The sequence below is a fragment of the Procambarus clarkii genome, chromosome 64 (assembly GCF_040958095.1).
Source record: "Procambarus clarkii isolate CNS0578487 chromosome 64, FALCON_Pclarkii_2.0, whole genome shotgun sequence".
Lineage (NCBI taxonomy): Eukaryota > Metazoa > Arthropoda > Malacostraca > Decapoda > Cambaridae > Procambarus > Procambarus clarkii.
In genome coordinates, this window is record NC_091213.1 from 8,116,365 (window position 1) to 8,139,587 (window position 23,223).

At 39.6% G+C, this 23,223-nt stretch overlaps 1 long non-coding RNA gene across 1 annotated transcript in view; it reads left to right on the plus strand.

Annotated features, from left to right (window-relative positions):
- Positions 1–23,223, plus strand: part of LOC138354721 (uncharacterized) — a 416,665-nt gene that overhangs the window by 146,304 nt on the left and 247,138 nt on the right. The gene's annotated exons all lie outside the window — the stretch shown is intronic.

Consider the following 23,223-nt stretch of genomic DNA (forward strand, 5'->3'; position numbering starts at 1 on the left):
TTTATAAATAGGCTGTAAGATATAATTAATCTGATTAAAGCGCCTACACTAACTGGCTGTAAGAAAAACCACTAAATATATATGCACAAGTAAATCTATTTGAATAGGCTATAAGATGTTATATATCTGTAAGGAAAATATTCACATAAATAGGTTAAAGAAGTTTATTTATTTATATACAAGAAGGTACATTGAGTTTATGAGAGTACAGATCATTGAAGTTTTACATTATTGTAAAGCCACTAGCACGCATAGCGATTCAGGCAGATCGCTATATTAATTTAATCTATTAAGTTATATTAATAATCTACAATGGAAAACAATTACCGTATAAAATTAGGTTGTAAATTAAATAATTATATACATTGTCTATTTAGAAATTAATATAAAGACAATAATGGAAAATCAATAAACCACTATAAAATAATAAAAAGTCCATGGGAGACATCTCCCGTCACGAAGGGTGCAGTCGCACCTCCACAGATCTCCAGTATCAGCTCTTGACACTGGTATTGGCTCAAAAGGGCCACTACTTACGGGTTATTCATGCACGTGCCACCTTTTGGGTGGCTTAATCTTCATCAATCAGTAAAAAGTCATCGTAGGGGAAAAGGCTTTGGAATGCAAGGAACTGTTAACAAAACACATACGTATAAGCTGTAAAGAAATTACATTTAATATGAAATTAAAGAAATTAATCTGTAAATTATCCTGCTAGGAAAATACTTTATATAATTATTAGGTTATAAAGGAAAAAGGGCAAAATCCTTTAGTACAAATTGTAAATAAAAATTATTAGGTGTAACAAATTTAGTACAAAAAAATAATGTAAACTGGGGTAGTCCACAGTTTAGTCCCCTAGGGCAAAGGCGTGCCCCGGAAAAAGGGCATGCTTCAGGACTTATTTGGGTCAAGGTGAGCCCAAAGGCTACCTGTGGTGAAGTCGTGCCCCCGGACTACCTGGGGTAAAGGTGTACCAAGCAGGACTGTCCGGTGTAATGGTGTGCCAAGGAGTACCTAGGATAGTGACATGCTCCAGGGCTACCCCTGGTTAAAGGCATACTCCCAAGATATCCTGAGGTAAATGTGTACCCCAAGACTACCCTGGGTAAAGACGTGACCCAGGACTACTACCTGGGGTTAAAGGCCTCCACCAGGACTTCCCAGGACAAAGATATGTACCAGGAAAACCCAGTTACCACATAACTAATGCATAATGGATGACCTAAACTTACCAAATCAGATCAACCTGTAGTTGCTTGTGGTTCCTGAATTTACCTGAGACTTCTTGACAACACACATAAACACAATCGACTTGAGAATGGTCCAGGACGGACCGAAACGTCATCGTCCCTTCATCTTCTAGTGTGTGGTCTGGTCATCATTCTTCAGCCACGTTATTGTGACTCATCGCATTCATAAACATGCAACTTTGAAGAAAAAAAGTTCCGAGGCCCCGGCAGCACAACTCACCCTTGCTGAAGATCAACGTGGACTGCCGCTGGAAGTTGTTTAAGATTCAGCTACTCTCAACAAAATGTTGCAAGTAGCACGGGTTATGGTGAATCCGTAGCGGACTTACCCGTGACAGGAGCGGGGCATGTAGCACGGGCTATGGTGAGCCCGTAGTGGACTTACTCGTGACAGGAGCGGGGCTGTTACTGCACAGGGCGTCGCCGCACCCGCCTTTTATACTTCCCGCCCGCCGCAGTGTCCGGACACACACACACACACACACACACACTATCACCCCCTTATATATCTTTATAAATAATTGCCTAAAAAACAACAGGAGTTTTGTAACTTAGGAAAAAAGATTCAGATACTGAAATATTTATTTAGCTAAATAAGTACGTATCAAGAAAAATCGCCAAGCCGGGGAGACTATGTAGAAATTTGTTTATCTTTGCAATAATGATGAACTTCTTGTTGTTGTTGACTTAAGGGGGACGACGATCATGGGATTGGATGCGCCCAGGCGTACCTGTGATAGGTTAATCGCTAAGCCCGGAGAGGTGAAACGCCAATCACTGGAAACTAATATGCCACGCGGCAAAGAAACGCGGACAGGCAATTGATTGGGGAGCCCCAGGAGTCCCTCAGGGTGACAAGCACCGGCCCCGCCCCACACAGAGAACACTGGGGAGCCCCAGGAGTTCCTCAGGGTGACAAGCACCGGCCCCTCCCCACACAGAGAACACTGGGGGAGCCCCTGAGGGACCCAGGAGTCAGTCAGGGTGACAAGCACCGGCCCCGCCCCACACAGTGAACACTGGGGAGCCCCAGGAGTCCCTCAGGGTGAAAAGCACCGGCCCCTCCCCACACAGAGAACACTGGGGAGCCCCTGAGGGACCCAGGAGTCACTCAGGGTGACAAGCACCGGCCCCGTCCCACACAGTGAACACTGGGGAGCCCCAGGAGTCCCTCAGGGTGACAAGCACCGGCCCCTCCCCACACTTTTGATATTTTGATTTGATATTTACCAGGAAGGAGGAAGAGATATTTGACATTCAGTACCTTCCTCCCTTGGGTAAAAGTGACCATGTCTTTTTGGGAATAAAGTATGCAATGCGTTATAAGCTGGAAGAAAATAAGGAGGTTGAAGCAGTTGAAAAACCAGACTTCAGGAGAGGACATTATGGTGACCTTAGAAATTTTTTTAGTGAGTATAATTGGACAGACTTGATGCTAGGCAAGGAAGTGAATGAGATGTATGGCAAGTTTTGTGAAATATATGATAAAGGCACAAAAAAATTTATACCAAAACAGAGATGCAGAACTAGGAAACAGGATTGGTTCAATAGAAATTGCGAGAGGGCTAGAGACCGAAAGACACAAAAATGGAATCAATACAGGAAGAGGCCGAACCCCCAAACATACCAGCGATACAAAGATGCGAGAAACAACTACACGGCAGTGAGGAGAGAGGCAGAAAGAAATTTTGAAAAAGGGATTGCGGACAAATGTAAAACAGAACCAGGTCTATTCTATAAATTCATAAACAACAAATTGCAGGTAAAGGATAATATTCAGAGGTTGAAAATGGGAAATAGATTCACGGAAGATGAAAAGGAAATGTGTGAAACACTAAACGAAAAGTTCCAAAGTGTGTTTGTACAAAATGAAATCTTTAGGGAACCAGATACAATAAGAATTCCAGAGAACAACATAGAACACATAGAGGTGTCTAGAGACGAAGTGGAAAAAATGCTCAAGGAGCTCGGTAAGAACAAAGCAGCTGGCCCAGATGGCGTTTCACCATGGGTTCTGAGAGAATGTGCATCTGAGCTCAGCATTCCACTTCACCTGATCTTTCAGGCATCCCTGTATACAGGAATCGTAGCAGACGGGTGGAAACAGGCTAACATAGTTCCAATCTACAAAAGTGGCAGCAGGGAAGACCCCCTCAATTATAGACCTGTATCATTGACAAGTGTAATAGTGAAAGTATTGGAAAAACTAATCAAAACTAAATGGGTAGAACACCTAGAGAGAAATGATATAATATCAGACAGACAGTATGGTTTTCGATCTGGAAGATCCTGTGTATCGAATTTACTCAGTTTCTATGATCGAGCCACAGAGATATTACAGGAAAGAGATGGTTGGGTTGACTGCATCTATCTGGACCTAAAAAAGGCTTTCGACAGAGTTCCACATAAGAGGTTGTTCTGGAAACTGGAAAATATTGGAGGGGTGACAGGTAAGCTTCTATCATGGATGAAAAATTTTCTGACTGATAGAAAAATGAGGGCAGTAATCAGAGGCAATGTATCAGAATGGAGAAATGTCACAAGTGGAGTACCACAGGGTTCAGTTCTTGCACCAGTGATGTTTATTGTGTACATAAATGATCTACCAGTTGGTATACAGAATTATATGAACATGTTTGCTGATGATGCTAAGATAATAGGAAGGATAAGAAATTTAGATGACTGTCATGCCCTTCAAGAAGACCTGGACAAAATAAGTATATGGAGCACCACTTGGCAAATGGAATTTAATGTTAATAAATGTCATGTTATGGAATGTGGAATAGGAGAACATAGACCCCACACAACCTATATATTATGTGAGAAATCTTTAAAGAATTCTGATAAAGAAAGAGATCTAGGAGTGGTTCTAGATAGAAAACTATCACCTGAGGACCACATAAAGAATATTGTGCAAGGAGCCTATGCTATGCTTTCTAACTTCAGAATTGCATTTAAATACATGGATGGCGATATACTAAAGAAATTGTTCATGACTTTTGTTAGGCCAAAGCTAGAATATGCAGCTGTTGTGTGGTGCCCATATCTTAAGAAGCACATCAACAAACTGGAAAAGGTGCAAAGACATGCTACTAAGTGGCTCCCAGAACTGAAGGGCAAGAGCTACGAGGAGAGGTTAGAAGCATTAAATATGCCAAAACTAGAAGACAGAAGAAAAAGAGGTGATATGATCACTACATACAAAATAGTAACAGGAATTGACAAAATCGACAGGGAAGACTTCCTGAGACCTGGAACTTCAAGAACAAGAGGTCATAGATTTAAACTAGCTAAACACAGATGCCGAAGAAATATAAGAAAATTCACCTTCGCAAATAGAGTGGTAGACGGTTGGAACAAGTTAAGTGAGAAGGTGGTGGAGGCCAAGACCGTCAGTAGTTTCAAAGCGTTATATGACAAAGAGTGCTGGGAAGACGGGACACCACGAGCGTAGCTCTCATCCTGTAACTACACTTAGGTAATTACACTTAGGTAATTACACAGAGAACACTGGGGGAGCCCCTGAGGGACCCAGGAGTCACTCAGGGTGACAAGCACCAGCCCCGCCCCACACAGAGAACACTGGGGAGTCCCAGGAGTCCCTCAGGGTGACAAGCACCGGCCCCGCCCCACACAGAGAACACCGGGTAGCAAAAACCAAAACTCTGCCCCCAACTAAAACGCAAAAATCATCCAGTGGCCCCCGGCAGAGCAGAAGCCAGCCGCCCACCACGGCTGAGGGCACACCAGGAGCCCACCAACACCGGCACCTCTCGGCCAACCCGGCCCCCCGAACACCGTCACCCCGCCGGGAGAACCAGCCAGAACACGTCAAAAAAAATCTATCAACAATCCCATGACCCAAGGCGCCAGGCGTCGGACAACCGGACCGTTGAATAGGGATGCCAAACGGCAGTAGCAAAGCCAAAAAGCGAAAACAGAACGGTATCAGGCGGCTCCCAGGCTGAGGAGGTGTCCAGACATCCGCTCGTCGTCAAGGTTGAACCAGGACATGATGAACTTTCTATCAAGTCACCACTTCCGTGACTACCTCACGTTACGGCAGGGATGTTTACTATTATGACAAAATATATCATGACTAGGTTGCTGCTTTTTTCTGAATAATGCAGGTTACATCCATTTCTTGCAATATAACTAAGCCAGAGCTTTTATATTTTTTATGAATTTTTGCCACATTAAGTGGGAAGTAAGCCATATCTTTAGAGGTTATCTTGAGATGATTTCGGGGCTTAGCGTCCCCACTGCCCCGTCCTCGACCAGGCCTCCTCCACGCCATGCAACGGGTTATGCATGCCACAGTGCGTGGAAGGAATGCCAGAGTAGGGAAAGGCATGCTGTGGCAGGGGAAGACATGCCAACTCAACTAAACTCAACCATGCCATGGGTTATGCATGCCACAGTACGTGGAAGGAATGCCAGAGTAGGGAAGGCATGCTGTCTCAGGGGAAGACATGCCATGCCACGGGTTATGCATACCACAGTACGTGGAAGGAATACCAGAGTAGGGAAAGGCATGCTGTGGCAGGGGTTATGCATGCTCACATGGAAGGAATGCCAGAGCCGGGGGAAAGGTATGCTGTGACAGATAAAGGCAGTGGTCATCGTGCCACAAAGAATTACATGTCACATGAAGATAAATGTATGCTATGACGCGTTTAAGTAATTTCATGGTAGTATCCAACTAAATAATATCCGCTCATAGGGTCCGGGCAGGCCGGTTGTCTCCGGCGGCCGCGAGCTCCTGTGCCATTTTCTCTGAATTCCGCGGCGTTGTAGGGGGCACTGAAGTTACTATACCCATTACTAAGTAACTGTATTTGGCGAGTATGTCGCCTATATTTCTTTTGTCTCATAGCTTAGGTATATTTAACACCAATAGCCTCTTCTCGTAGCTCATTATTCAGTTCATTTATTTTTTATTTATTTTATTGGCCTGTTCGAAATGCTATGCGTGTTAGTGGCTTTGCAAGAATGTAAAAATACCAATCTCATATAATCTCAACAACCCATTGCACCTTCTTGTGAATAAAAATTATTAATATTGTTAGTAGTAGTAGGCATCCATCAACTTATTGGCTTTGCAAGAATGTAACGCTGAAACCCCAATGTATGTAAATGTACTGTCACAACCCAAAAGTACCTTATTGTATATAATTAAATAAAAAATAAAAATTGTGGTCCTCAGGCGAGCTTCCTATCCAGAACCATCCTGAATCTCAAATGTTCATTAAACCCTTTTCACATTATTTGCAAGTTGTGTGTGGCCCATTTTCGTCTGTTCCACATTCTATAACGTGCCATTTATTCACAATAAGTTCTACCTGTCAAGTGTTGATCCATACACTTAATTTGTCAAAGTCTTCTTGAAGGCAAAGACATCGTTTTTTTTTATCTTCCCCTAATAGTTTAGCATCATCAGCAAACATGTACCTATAATTCTGTATTCCTTCTGGTAGATTAATCATATAGACAATTAACATTATTGGTGCTAGAACAGAACTCTGTGGTACTCCAATATAGCAACATGTCTCCAATCTAAGACATTGCCTCTGATTACCACCCTCATTTTTCTATCAATTAGAGAATTTTTAATCAGTGTCAAAAGTCTTCCTGGCACCCCTCCAGTATCTTCGTTTCCAGAGCAATCTTTTATGTGGGACTGTCAAATGGCTTTTTTAAGTCCTGATAAACAAAGTCTCTGTGGCGTAGTAGTAAGGCACTCGCCTGGCGTTTCGTGGGCCCTTTGTTCTGGGATCGTATATAAAAAAAATCTGTAAAACAACTTTTCTGTAAAATCTCTGTGGCTCTATCATAGCAACTAAGTAGATTTGCAACGCAGGATCTTCCTGTTCGAAAGCCATACTATCCTTTATACAATATCTCTCAAGATGTTCTACCCATTTGGTTTTAATTATTTTTCTAGTGTTTTGACTATCATACTAGTCATTGATACAGGTCTATAATTAAGTCTCTTCTCTCTTACCATTTTTGTAGAGTGGAACAATGGTTTCCTTTTTTAACATGCACTATGTACTAAATAATTATCAAAAGAAGACACAAAGCCAGGAAGACTATGTAGCACCATCAGTGTCACTGAATGTTCAAAACCTGCCAAATATTATTGTGGATGCCAATAAGAGAACAAAAGCACATATGATAAGCACTATTGAAGGTATCAGATTCACTAAGGATCCTATCGAAGGACAAATGACCACACAGGTGGAGACTTAGTACCCAAATGAATCAGAGAAATTAATAAGAACTTTTTAAGTGTTAGAGTTAATTGGAATGTGCTAGGAAGTGATATGGCAGCAGATTTCACACAAAGTTTCAAATATATTTCTAGAGATGATAAAGAGCACAATAGGCCCAAGTGTTGATTAATGGTTGAGATATGGGGTCAAAGAACCGCAGCTTAACCCTGCAAGTACAAGTAGGCACGTACAGTACAGTACAGCACATCAACAAACTGGAAAAGGTGCAAAGACATGCCACTAAATGGCTCCCGGAACTGAAGGACAAGAGCGATGAGGAGAGGTTAGAGGCATTAAATATACACAAACAAGAAGCTAGAAGAAAAAAAAAAAGAGGTGATATGATCACTACGTACAAAATAGTAACAGGAATCAATAAAATTGATAGGGAAGAATTCTTGAGACCTGGAACTTCAAGAACAAGAAGTCATAGATTTAAACTAAAGAAACAAAGCTGCCAGAGAAATATAAGAAAATTCACTTTTGTAAACAGTGGTAGATGGTTGGAATAAATCAGGTGAGAAGGTAGAGGCCAAAACCGTCAGTAATTTCAAAGCGTTATATGACAGAGTGCTGGGAAGATGGGACACCACGAGCGTAGCTTTCATCCTGTAACTACACTTAGGTAATCACAGTACAAACTGAGGTCTGATTTAGTCTCAAGCATTTTACTGGGAGGAAGGGGTATTCCTTGTCAATTTTTTTGAGAATTTGTAATAGAATAGGTGGAAGGAGGTGTGCTTTTCTTACCAAATATACAATAATCAGTAATAAAATTTTTTACTTCCCTGTTGGTAACTAGATTAAAAATGAAGTACATTAGCAATAATTAAGGATAATGTCTCATATTTATTATGAAATTAGTTGTTTTTAACCATGGTGAGTCTGAGATTCCCAATAGATAATTTCAAATTGCTGAGTACAGTACAGTATTTACATTTGGTAGACCTGTGGCAAAGTCATCACAAGATGCAAGTTTACTTATTTGAAACTGGTATAGTAGAAGCTTTATATGCCTTCACAGTGTTACATTTCATATCCACATCCAGTCAAATTTATATGGGGAAAGCCAAGTAATTACACCAATATTTGCGAGTAGTTACTTTTTTATATTTTCCCTCTGCAATACTACTTCAACAGGTATGACGAGATGGAATTTGACACGAGTTGGAATTACATAGTAGCATATTAATTTACGCTACTTTGTGTTGCAAACATAAATACATCCATCGATAGGTATTCTCTATTGATGGAACCAATCCGTCAATCACATGGTGTTCTCTGTTACACGCACAAATACAGCACACCAGATGACTTGTGATGCAACCACAGGTGGGTAACTAACTCGTTATTACAAAAAAATCTTTAATCAACATTACACAGCATTTATAAATGTCAGAAAAAATACCAGAAAGACCTGAGATTATGTATTTAGTTTGTCCTGTAATCCTTAACTTGCCTACAATATTGCTCAGAAAAAACTGCTGAAATTAAAATCGGTTTCTTCTTCTTCTTCTTAAAAAAAATGAAAAAAAAAAAAAGACATTTTTCATATCTAACCAAAGATTTAACAACATTTAGCAAGTGCTAGATACTCATTACAAGAGGATTAAAGTGTTTTACTGTATTTTTTTTTTTGTAAAAGCACCTTTACTATGACAAGGATACTCGGTGGGTTGGTAGTTCATATAGCACATAGTGAAAGCACTCAATCCCCTCGACACAGTAAAAATAAACTATCTAATTTGCCAAAAGCAATTTTAAAACTAAAATTTTTGTTCAAATGCTACATTCTAAGTAAGAAAATCCAAGATATTCTTTTAAAGAATTACCAAGTAGAACACCAAACATAAAATCTACTGAATACTGAAGCTGTTCCTCTCAGTGGCAATTACTCAACTGAACAAATGTCTGCACTTTACTCATTAGGTTAAGTATAATATTTATTATTTCACATTTGACACTAACAAAGAAGCTGATCCAATCCACAAAAAAAATACCGTACCATAGTGTACTGTAGGCCAGAATTTGTTTCAATAAATCCAATTTCAAGTATGATTTCATTTTAAAATCATGTCACATGTCCCCTTGGGTAAGTCAATCTACACAAGCACTAAAATGTGACTTGGCTTATGAAGCAAATTGTCAATATTTGAGTTTAAGTATTTGTTAATCAATCCATAATTTTTTCTTATACTACTGTGTTTGATAACAAGAAATCATTAAATAATTGATTTTTTAGAGATACAACAGCTAACAATTAAAGAATTAGGTTTAAAATAATCATCTTCTTAATAACAAATCTTTAAAGTTTAAGAAAATCAAGAAAACATCTTCAATTAATCAATGCCCATTAGGTACATTCATGAGGCAGCTGATAATATATTTATGATCCATTCAGTTTTGTACCATAATTAATCGATTCTGTTTTCAGTTCCAAAGTATTTTTATTTAAATCTTTAAATTAAGTCAAAGATAATATTTTGTACATGTGACTTTTTTTTTCAAAATCTACTAAGTGCTGTTAATCATGTGCAGGGAACCTGAACTTACTTTTTTATGTCTTGACAAATTTTAATTAACAATGAATGTGCCTCGAGTTGCAACAAACAATTCAACTTGCCACACTGCATTAGTGCCAGAGACATCCACAGCCTGCCAGGCCTATTGAGCACCAGGAGCAGAGTTTAGTGTGCATAAGAGGCAAGGGAGAGCAATTAGATCCTGAGATCACTCTTAAAACTGAATAAAGTTTGTCATGTCACATGTCTAAAAAGTACAGGCAAAGCATAGCAAACTACATACCTTGATTAAAGAAAGAAAATGGAATTAAGGGAAGATGTAGTTTGCTCAGTGTCAATCTGCCTGCTTGCCTTACTAACCCATGTCAACTCCCAAATGCCCCCTGATCCCCACAGGAAAGAATGGTGAATGTACAGCTGCAGAGCCCCCCCCCTAAAAAAAAAAAAGAGGGATTAAACATTAAACTCTTGATTTCTGAACTGACCCTCAGCAGCTTTAGAATGCATACGCTTAACAGTGCCATAGAGGGAAAACCGTCTCCGGGCCAAAAGATACGGGTTAATTTAGGGACAAAGATGGAGGTCTGACCCATGGGGTTAGTAAGCCTGAAAGCCAGAGCCTGAAGAGGATGAAGTCAGCGACTTGAAAGATTTTCAAGTTCCACATGGACCTATCCAACCCCTTGGGCTGAACGGTAGTGCGACGGTCTCGCTTCATGCAGGTCGGCGTTTAATCCCCGACCGTCCAAATGATTGGGCACCATTCTTCCCCCCCCTCCCGTCCAAAGCAGTGCTCAAGACACACAGGCAGCAACTCAGGAAGAGATATATATATATACACATACAGTATATATATATAAAGCATGGCTTCTCATGGAACAACCAAGGAACATTAACCACACTTAGCTTTAAGTAACAAGAGGTGGTCCTTACATAGTAGTAGTAGAATGGTGTTAGGCGTGCAAGTGAAGCAAACAGGCAAGTTGAACCTTTGGGTGACCTGAGCTGCCATGTGCTGGTGTACTTGGATAATAGCACACGGTTTGTTGACATTGAGTGAACTACGGTTTGTTGACATTGAGTGAACTACAGCTTGCCTTGTATCCATCTCTCTCTTCAATCAAGAAATGTTGTTCACTTGGTTTTGCCTCTAATTTCTGAATGTTTAAGCACACCAGAATCTAGTGTGCTTAAATCGGCAAGAGAAGCACTGGGGATCTTGAGATCCAGGTAGTTTTGAAGTGGATCTCAAGCTCCCCAATGCTTCCCTTGCATATTCAAGCACACTAGATTCTGGTCCTGGAGCTCAAAAGGCCTATGCAAGTCCAGAGGCCTGGTAGTTCAGAGACCTGGTAGTTTTGTACATGTCTCTGTTGTACCAGAGCCAATGCATTGGAGAGCTACCGAGGGCTAGCCCCAAAACATTTTCAAACAACATTAAAAGTGCAATGTAACTTACTGGGAAACAGTGGCACTGGTACACAAAGGAAAGCACAGGTCTGATTAACATGTACTAACAACATCCAAACACTCAAATGAAACCATCGTAACCACAATGCAGTATAATGTACAAAACTGAATTGGAAATGTTATGGGCACCATTAGCTGATAACACTTGTCCTCCAGTTGGGCCTTGATATTTCAGGGAAGGTTAGGATCAGACATCTTTAATAGGCAAAATTTGAAATTACATTGGTTTACAAGTTATCCATTATAAAATTACAGGGGAACATTTTCAACACACAAGTCACTGTAAAAAGGTGAAAGAAAACTGTACATATGCAGACGATGAGTGACAATAACGTGGCTGAAGATGTGAAGACTTAACCACATACCAGAAGATGAGGAGACGACAACGTTTCAATCCGTTCTGGACCAAGTTGAATGGCCCAGGACGGACTGAAATGTCGTCGTCTCCTCATCTTGTGATGTATGGTTTAGTCTTCAAAACTGTACATGTGAGTAGGTAGGATACATGGAGGAGCAGCAGCTCTTATACAGCATAACAAGGAGTTATGTTGAGTCCTCCACAGCGTACCTGGAAGTTTGGCTTAAACAACACACTAAAACTAACACTTGCATCTTACATTTGGAAAATAATGCTCAGTTTAAAATATCACAAAGAAAACTAGAGAAATGACAATTTTTACATTTTCTTTTACATTATACAGCAAAAGTTTCCAAGGAGGGGGGGAGGGGGTTTGAGTCTCTGACGAGAGAACCTTCATACTAAATATTATGCACCAGAATAATGACTGACGAGTTAAGGGAAATACTCTCTAGACCTTACCTTACAGGGTATCATACTATTATAAAATTGTAATGAAATATACAAATATATCAAAATAACTATGTATATTATCCCCTACCTTGAGGGTATAATTTCAAGATACCAAAAATATATGAACACAAATAATGAGTTATGATGTTAAGGGAAATTGTGAGGAAGCCGCGGCTTCCTCCACTGTGCCTCTCAAGCTAGTATCGTGCCCAAGGTAACCTTACTGCTCTTCAACAACAACAACAATAACACGTGTATATATATGCAGTAATTGGTAAAATAAAAATATTTATATTTGTTCAAAATTACTGTACAGTACAGTATACACAGCAGTATTTAAGTAAACATGCTTCAAAGACTCGGGACAATACAAAATCACTATACTGTACAGTAGTACTGTATGAGCAATGAATATTAAACAAGTTGAGACATACATGCTGATAGCAAGAGCTTTCATTTTTATTGTACAAGTATGGCTACTGTAGGAATTTATTTCATGTTAGAACTGTTTAATACAATAATTAATTTTTCATGAACCCGTTTCAGTAGGTGTCAGAAGAGTTCTTTTATGAACAATTGGTGATCTTCTTACTCTTGTCGTATACTGTGACTTGTATCTTCTGGTTAGTATTGGCAGGGGTCATATTTCTGACACCTGAAAATTATGTCTTTCAGGATTCTTTCTACCATCTTGTGGGCCAGTAAAAAAAAGTTTGCAAGTGAAAAAGAACATAAGAAATAGAGAAAATTTATGCTAAAATCACCGAGCCAACTTTTTTGGTCATATTCAATATCATATTCATACAGTACATACATACATACAGTATATATATACATACAGTATATAAATACACATACAAACACACACACATACATATACTCTTGGATACATATATGTAATGTCCTTTTGGACATTAAATACGCTATGCAATATAATCTAGTAGAGAATGGGGACATTGAAACAGTTGTTAAACTCGATTTAAAGAGAGGACGCTATGGGGAACTTAGAAATTTTTTTCATTGGTATAATTGGACAGACTTGTTGCTAGGCAAGGAAGTAAATGAGAAGTATGCCAAATTTTGTGAAATATACGATGAAGGCACACAAACATTCATACCAAAACAGAGATGCAGACCTAGGAAACAGGGTTGGTTCAACAGAAATTGCGAGAGGGCCAGAGATCAAAAGACACAAGCATGGAATCATTATAGGAAGAGGCCAACCCCCAAACATACCAGCGATACAAAGATGCAACAAACAACTACACGTCACTAAGGAGAGAGGCAGAAAGAAACTTTGAAAATGGTATAGCAGACAAATATAAATCAGATCCAGGCCTTTTCTATAAATGCATTAAAAGCAAGCTGCGTGTAAAGGATAATATTCAGAGTTTGAAAATGGGGAACAGATACAGAGAAAATGAAAAGGAAATGTGTGAAACATTAAACGAAAAGTTCCAAAGTGTGTTTGTACAAAATGAAATCTTCAGAGAACCAGACACAATATGAATTCCAGAGAACAGCATAGACCACATAGAGATGTCTAGAGATGAAGTGAAACAAATGCTCTTGGAGTTAAGTAAGAACAAAGCATTTGGCCCAGATGAAGTTTCACCATGGGTTCTGAGAGAATGTGCACCTGAGCTCAGCATTCCACTTCAGCTGATTTTTCAGACATCCCTGTGTACAGGAGTCGCAGCAGATGTGTGGAAAAAGGCTAACATAGTTCCAATCTACAAAAGTGGCAGCAGGGAAGACCCCCTCAATTATAGACCTGTATCCTTGACAAGTGTAATAGTCAAAATATTGGAAAAAATAATAAAAACTAAATGGGAAGAACAACTGGAGAGAAATGATATAATATCAGACAGACAGTATGGTTTTCGATCTGGAAGATCCTGTGTATCGAATTTACTCAGTTTCTATGATCGAGTCACAGAGATTTTACAGGAAAGAGATGGTTGGATTGACTGCATCTATCTGCACCTAAAAAAGGCTTTAGACAGAGTTCCACATAAGAGGTTGTTCTGGAAATTGGAAAATATTGGAGGGGTAACAAGTAAGCTTCTAAAATGGATGAAAAATTTTCTGACTGATAAAAATGAGGGCAGTAATCAGAGGCAATGTATCGGACTGGAGAACTGTTACAAGTGGAGTACCACAGGGTTCAGTTCTTGCACAAGTGATGTTCATTGTCTACATAAATGATCAACCAGATGGAATACAGAATTATATGAACATGTTTACTGATGATGCTAAGATAACAGGAAGGATAAGAACTTAGATAATTGTCAAGCCCTTCAATAAGACCTGAACAAAATAAGTATATGGAGCACCACTTATCAAATGGAATTTAATGTAAATAAATGCCATGTTATGGAATGTGGAATAGGAGAACATAGACCCCACACAACGTATAAATTATGTGAGAAATCTTTAAAGAATTGTGTTAAAGAAAGAGATCTAGGGGTGGTTCTAGATAGAAAACTATCACCTGAAGACCACATAAAGAATGTTGTGCATGGAGCCTATGCTACTCTTTCTAACTTCAGAATTGTTTTTAAATACATGGATGGCGAAACACTAAAGAAATTGTTCACGACTTTTGTTAGGCCAAAGCTAGAACATGCAGCGGTTGTGTGGTGCCCATATCTTAAGATGCACATCAACTAACTGGAAAAGGTGAAAAGACATGCTACTAAGGGGCTCCCAGAACTGAAGGTCAAGAGCGAGGAGAGGTTAGAGGCATTAAATATGCCAAAACTAGAAGACAAGAAAAAGAGGTGATATGATCACTACGACAAAATAGTAACAGGAATTGATAAAATTGATAGGGAAGATTTCCTGAGACCTGGAACTTCAAGAACAAGGTCATAGATTTAAACTAACTAAACAAAGATGCCGAAGAAATATAAGAAAATTCACTTTCGCAAATAGAGTGGTAGACGGTTGGAACAAGTTAGGTGAGAAGGTGGTGGAGGCCAAAACCGTCAGTACTTTCAAAGCGTCATATGACAAAGAGTGCTGGGAAGACGGGACACCACGAGCGTAGCTCTCATCTTGTAACTACACTTAGGTAATTACACACCAAAATTGGAATATGCAGCAGTTGCATGGTGCCCAAATCTCAAGAAGCACATAAATAAACTGGAAAAGGTGCAATGGCATGCTACAAAATGGCTTCCGGAACTGAAAAACTCGAGTTACAAGGAGAGACTAGAGGCATTAAACTAGCTGAAACTAGAAGACAGAAGAAAAAGAGGTGATATGATCACCACTTACAAAACACTAACAGGAATAGACCAAACTGACAAAGAGGAATTCCTGAAACCAGCAACTTCACGAACAAGAGGACACATATTCAAGCTAAAAAAAAAAAAAAAAAAGAGGTGCAGAAAAATTATTAATAAATTTTCTTTTGCAAACAGTGGTAGACAGTTGGAACAAACTAAGGGAGGTGGTGGTGGAGGCCAAAACCGTCAGTAGTTTCAAAGTGTCATTGAGTACTGTACTGGGAAGACGGGACACCATGAGCGTAGCTTTCATCCTGTAACTAAACTTATGTAATTACACACAATCTATTATTACTCCTCAAATTGAGCTTATCGAAATTTTTCTTGACATTAACAAAACAAAAAGGTATAATATTTTACTTGTTTTTCTTATGAAATTATATATTTGCATTAAAAGTATTGAAAAATAAACAGAAAATCACACACAGTATCCACAGTACCCTAATGTTGACCTGGGGCTGTGTGGTCAACATTTCTTCTGGCAAGCTCAGCATTATGCATATCGTGATGGGATTCATGACCCCAAATTTGTTTTTTGTATTTAATATGAAAAACAATTTTTTTTTAGAAAATCATATATTTGCATATAAAAAGTAAGGAAATTTAGTTAAGAGAAATGTCTTTTTTTTTTGGTTTTGTGCACAACAGTCGGAAGTCAGGTGAGGGAGTTATTGGGTCTGTGGACTCGTGGCGAAGCAGTTTGCTGACTCGACGTGTAGCGGTGGGATCTATAATGTTCAAGTTGGTTTATATGTGTTTGCCATTTCAAATAATTTACACACTGCGTGGAATAACTATTTATATACACCTACCTAACTGACAAAAATAGTGATTGAGTACAATGCAACATGCATACCAATATCGGACATAAATGTGTTCCAAGAACAGCTCAGTATCTCCTGCAACCTGAGAGAGAGACAATAGTATTTGCTGCTATTTTGTCTGGGAATGACATCCGGACAGAGATTCAAATACTGGTTGGAAAGACCCAATTTGATGATAATTGTAGGTTACTGGTACATGATGACCTCTTCTCATAGCAAGCAATTAAAAATGGTAATTTTTCCATGATGCTAGGTTAACCCCATTAAAACCACGTATTTACGCTATTTGTATTAAAAGTGAGCAATAACAACTAAAATCAATATATGATAACTGCATTATCCTGGTTGAGGGTAAGCTGTCTTACCTAAAATGTTTCTAGCAAACACTGGTCAGTTAGGTTTATCACTAGTTTATTAACTGCCCAAGACCATTAAACTCTCAACACCTCACCTTCAAATGCATGGCTGGATTTGTTCGAACAGGTCCATCAAGCATCAGGTTTCCACAGCTAATCAATAGCCCTTCAGCACAATGCATGGAGTTTTTTTGCTCATTGGTCACCGTTTCACATTCTAAAAAATCGCAGTTTTGTGTGCATCTCTGCAATAGAGGGGCTAATGCAATCTCCATAATACAAATGAGATAAGACTGGCTGATGTAAACAAAACATTCTACACATTTTTTAAGGAAATGATAAGCTCTGGGTGATATGCATGTCACTAAGGCTGCTGCTGAAATTATATCAAGAAGGATTTAAATAAACAAAGTGTATACATACATTAATTAATGATGATATTGCCAACTCATGGGGCAGTGATGATAATGCATTCATGGACAACTTTCTTTTCCTTCTTTTAGGGATCTTTTTCTTGGGTAGATCACAGACAAAATCCACAAAAATCTGCCACTCGGCCATTTGCATCAGAATACAAGTCTGTGTGCTGGCGATGAGTCACAATAACGTGGCTAAAGTATGCTGACCAGACCACACACTAGAAGGTGAAGGGACGACGACGTTTCGGTCTGTCCTGGACCATTCTCATGTCGATTGAAATGCCGTCGTCCCTTCACCTTCTAGTGTGTGGTCTGGTACAAGTCTGTGTCTTTGCAGATCCATATTCATGCAAATGAATATCACCATTTTATAAAAAACAACATAACTGGCTACCCTTAGTGTGTTTTAGCTAATACTTTTAACGGTATGGCAGTTTGACAAGTGTAAATTTTCTGTTTTTATTGCAGAGGACAAAGTCGAAGATCCAAGTATTCTCCTCATTACTCCATTTCCCAACTTTCAGAGAAAAAATATATCAGTATTGGAAAACACACAAGAATTACACCCAACCTTTAAACATATTATTCCTATAATGATAACATAGCACCAGCATCCCCACACTCTGGTAAATCATATAAAGTAGCTTACACATCACATAAAAAATCCAGTGTTGAATATAATGAAACACCTCTTTCTGGCGAGTCTCCATCAATAGCTCTTAAAGCTACCCCGTCTGGTTACACTCCCGGTCTACAGCATCCCACCAGGTCTTTTGGGTAATAAGCACCTTCTGGAGATGAGGACTAGAATCTGACCCCTAGAGGTAAGAGGGCCTGGGGACACTAGATCAACCCAAAGTCAAAAGGTAAAACCACCGGAAAAGTAGTGTCCCAAACCAAGCAACTGTATGGAAACATTGAAAACCTTCACAAACAATATAAACATTCATTGTCCAGAGCAAACTGCAAGTTAGTCACACTCTGCTTGATGGGGTTCTGGAAGTTCTTCTACTCTCCAAGCCTGGCCTGAGGCCAAGCTAGCCTTGTGAGAGCTTGGAGCAACAGCCTGGATATGTGGGCCCGCAGGCCCACATATCCACCACAGCCCGATTGGTCTGGCACACCTTGGAGAAAATGATCTAGTTTTCTCTTAAAGATGTCCACAGATGTTCCAGCAATATTTCTTATACTTGCTGGGAGGATGTTGAACAACCGTGGACCTCTGATGTTTATATAGTGTTCTCTGATTGTGCCTATGGCACCCCTGCTCTTCACTGGTTCTATTCTGCATTTTCTTCTATATCGTTCACTCCAGTACTGTACATTGTTATTTTACTGTATAGATTTGGGACCTGGCCCTCTAGTATTTTCCACGTGAATATTATTTGATTTCTCTCATCTTCTTTCTAGTGAGAACATTTGGAGAGCTTTGAGACGATCCCAATAATAACTCATCCATCGCCAGGTAGCAGCCCAGCTGCCGTCATCCAGCATGCACTACTGGGCAGCCAGCAGGGGACCCGAGTTGTTGTCTGGTAGTGGATGAATATATAATTACCAGCTGGGTTTGGATAATAATGTATATAATTACCAGCTGGGTCTGGATAATAATGTATATAATTACAGCTAGGTTTGGATAATGATGCTATTGTTTGTTTCACAGTTGTCAATGCTTCCATGCAGTTGTTTATTTTGGGGCATTTTAACCATTCTGATGGTTTTTTCTTTTGGACTGGGTTGATCTAATATCCTCAACTCTCTTCCCTACAAACACACAACAATCTCTATGATTCCCTTGTTACAGTACAACTTGCAATAAAGTTCTTTGGTGTAATGTTTTTATCATGTATTAGAACATTGTTACAACTTTCTATATTGGTTGCTACAATTGTTAAGTATAAAAACGTGTTCAAACATTGTAGTAACATCGCGTGTTTGGCGGGTTACCCCTATTGAGGGAGCATAATCCTGGACCTTGGTAGGCAATCATGACTCAAGGAGCCAGGGGCCAAATTTGCGAAGCAGTTACGCAAGTACAGTACTTACGAACGTGTACATCTTTCCTCAATATTTGACGGCTTTGTTTACATTTATAAACAGTTTACAAGCATGAAAGCTTCCCAATCAACTTTTGTGATTGTTATAAACAGCTTCCTGGTGCTTTGGAGCTCATTAACTGTTTAATAATTGTAAACAAAGCCACCAAAGATTGAGGAAAGATGTACAGGTTCGTAAGTGCTTGCGTAACTGCTTCCTATATCTGGCCTCTGGTGGGGTAACTTTAGATTTGAAGTTAACCATTGGGTAGCTTGGGGAAGCCAAGGTAAGGTAAGGTAAGCCATGAAATGAAGCCATTCCAGAAATAAATTTTTGAATGTTATGAAATGCCTCTTTCTGGCTTACCTCTCTAATTCCCCATCATCTTACTATACTAGGAAGTATAGGACAACAGTCAAAATGCTTTGCTTCCAGTGACAAACTTAAGTTTACTAGTGACAAGCTCCATTTTTTGCTTCCTCATCATGGGTGGGGCACTCGTAAGGTTCAAGGATGAACCCACTTCCAAGGTCATCAGGCAAAAAAGATAATCAATATGAAAACTCAACTCTCATAAGAGAATGCTTTAGGAAATTTCCAATTGTCAAAACTCTAAAATAGCCAATCCTTACTAAACTGAATACCCTGACCACCACCAGGTCAAGGTAAGCCAAGCCTCTAATACTCAAGATGCAGCAAAAACCCCGCACAAGAAAGTGGGGCTCCAAGGCACAAAAGGGAAGCTACAAAGGTACAACCCAAAAAGAGGCATATCATTATGCTCAATGCTTTATTTTTGGGTTGGCATCCCTTGGTAGCTCCCCTCAATTTTGTCATCATGGTGTCCTAAAGAGGACTACCTTTACACAAGAACAAGGAGGACACGAGGACACTTACAAGTGTGAGATGGAGAACCATAATAAGTACCCAAGAGTGAAGAATACAGACACAGAAACCATCCAGACTGCCAAACTGCATCAAAGACAAGAAACTCCTTCTGGAAATGTTTGCACTGATCTAGGAAAAATATAAAAAGGTAATCAATAGAAACAGTGAAGCAAAATGACAAAGAGTGAAGCAAAACCTGGAAAGCAGGAAGCTGATAATGAATCACTGGGAACACCTAAGGAAAGCACTCTGCTTAGCAAGAGCAGGAAATATGCCTTGGAAGGAAACAAGAATGAAGAAAAATCATGAACTAAGCTGGTGAAACCCTCAGAAATCAGGAACTAAGCTGGTGAAACCCTCAGAGGTCAGAAAAAGCAATCAGCAGCAGAGAGAGGACAGAGGGTGAGAACCCAAGCCCAAGGAGTCCGAATGAAGATAAGACACATCGCCAGCCATAATTAATAAAAAGAGTAACGGGCACAACAAAGTGACTTGCTGGATTAGGCACAATGGAGAGGTGAAGTGACAGGCAAGGGCACAAGTTGTCTGTGACTACCAGGAATATCCAGGTCTTTCATGTCATTCCAGATGCATAAACTGGAGAGAGAACTGGATAAGCACCTCCAAAGGATACCTGATCAACCAGGCTGTGACTCATACGTCAGTCTGCGAGCAGCCGCGTCCAACAGCCTGGTTGATCAGTCCGGCAACCAGGAGGCCTGGTCGACGACCGGGCCGCGGGGACGCTAAGCCCCGGAAGCACCTCAAGGTAACCTCAAGGTATAAACCCTGTAAACAGTACAGTACTACCAATACACAACACACATCAAGCACATAACTAGCTACACCACGAGCCTTGCCTACTAACCAGGTTGAGGAGCACTGCCTTAAAAGCCAAACTCTAAAGGGGTGCACCCCAAGAGAAGTAGGTATCAAGCTCCTCAGAAATAAAGAACTCTATTCGCTGTCAATTGTTACAATAGCACCAGTGAAGAAAATCATGACAAACCCAAGGTGGAAGGAAGGCATGACAAGGAAAGCAACTGATATCCACCCCGTGAAGTGTCAGCGGCAAATGACACCTACATCGAACTACCATCCCAACAATAAATCAGTTCACTTAGCGATTGAAGGAAGTGAAATGTGTTAGCCAGGGGGACACTAGTCCTTACTCTACATTGCCAGATGAGTATGAGTGAGGAGTTGGCTCATCCTGACCCTCAGGTGGCTTGGGGACCATCTGATGGTACTTAGGGGATCAATCTAGTAGGGATTAGCTAGATCAATTGTTTATAATTATTCTTGGCAATCTCGAGTTGCCAAGAATATTTGGCAATTCAAGATTGCTAAATATTCTTGGAGAACAATTTCTTAAATTAACTTTCTTGGTGGTTAACCTAGGTAGCAGGTTAATCTTTGATCACCATGAGGTTCTCAACCACAATAAGGGTGGCAAGCTTAGATGGCACGAGTCACTAGCATCTTGAGTGTCACCAGTGTCATTTTCACTGTTGACTTGTACCTCCCAGTGTTGTATGCTAAGGGGAGCTACCAAAGGAAGCCAACCCAGCCATCAGTGCTCTCCAAGTTATCATATTATTCAAAGAGTCAAATATTTAATCTTCACAAACTGCTTCCAACAAGCCTGGCACTCAACCTTTTCTCATACTGTATTTCAGTCACCATGTCTGCCAATCATCTTGACCTTTATCTTCTTCTACCCTCATTTTCACTGGAATATACTCTCCATCACTTCATAATAGTCATTCAACACAATCAAACGGTTTTGGTACACACACTCCTCAAGCTTAAGATTTCACAAATTTTACACTATATAATTTCCAAGACATTTTATTCCAAACTACTTTTTTTCTTAGTGCCATACATGCTTTGCAAATAGTCTACTCTTAAATGTTAAAATTCCAAATTTTGTATGCACCTGCTACACCAGTTTTTGTGTGTCAATCTGGGTATACGGCGCCAATCGTCTCTGCAGCCTGGGTACAATCACTTCCTCCCTTGTTCTTCCTAACCACAGTTTTAACTGCATCATCCACTTTTCTTCCCTACTCACTTCACTCTTGACATTACTGATACACCATCCACTTTTGTTAATTTCACACCTTTTCTAATAAATCTCCAGTCACATTAATTTCAGTGAGTTTCCATCTTTCTCCACAATCATTACTTTACCTAGACCCTACTCATGTCCAGCAGTCTTCCCTTGTTCCCATACTGTATATCTATCATTCTCTGTCAAGATATACATCATCTGCTTATATACATTAAATTTTACACACTATCATCATCTAGGTTCAAATCATATGGTAATATTACAGTACCTATCTTTTCTAATAAATTTAAGTGTGGCAAGTTCACAGTTGACTCACAAACGTATTTCTGTGAACAAAGAGGTGTGCTGAAATCAAGACTAAAGCATATTTGCTTTTAATTGACCAACAGATAATAACTTAAGATAATAGTAATATTTTCAGCATTTTTTAAACACACATTTCATAATTTAACCAACTAACTATGCATGCCGCCCTCAAGCTATGTGGGCCCTGCGCACCCCTACTGCCTGTGGGAGATTAGACGCCCTTTGCAATATTCAAAATTCCTAGTTTCTATGTAGACGTCATTCAGCACTAGTGAGAGAGTGGCAATCATTTGCCATATTGGGAAAAAATCCTGAAAGCCTTAATTACCTTCCTGGGCATTATAACAAAAATTGGCACCATATAAGGTGCATCAAAATTCATTTACTGGTGCAATGCAAGAACCATTGATGCCATGCAAAATTTCAAGGACTTTTATGGAGCTGGACAAAATTAGTGATGAGAAATCTATTACAAATGATCAACATGAAAGCAATTCTCAGAGTTTGACGTTTTCAATATTTCTTCACCTCACAACGGCCAAAATTATATGATAGAATTTTTTGTATTGTTTTCCCCATCATCAGAAATAAATGTTAGAAAAGAAAACAATTTTGGAATACTTTTTTATGCACACCAGAAAATTGACCTAAATTTAGGGTGTGCAGTTAAGAGGGTTAAAGAGCAATTTGAGTTT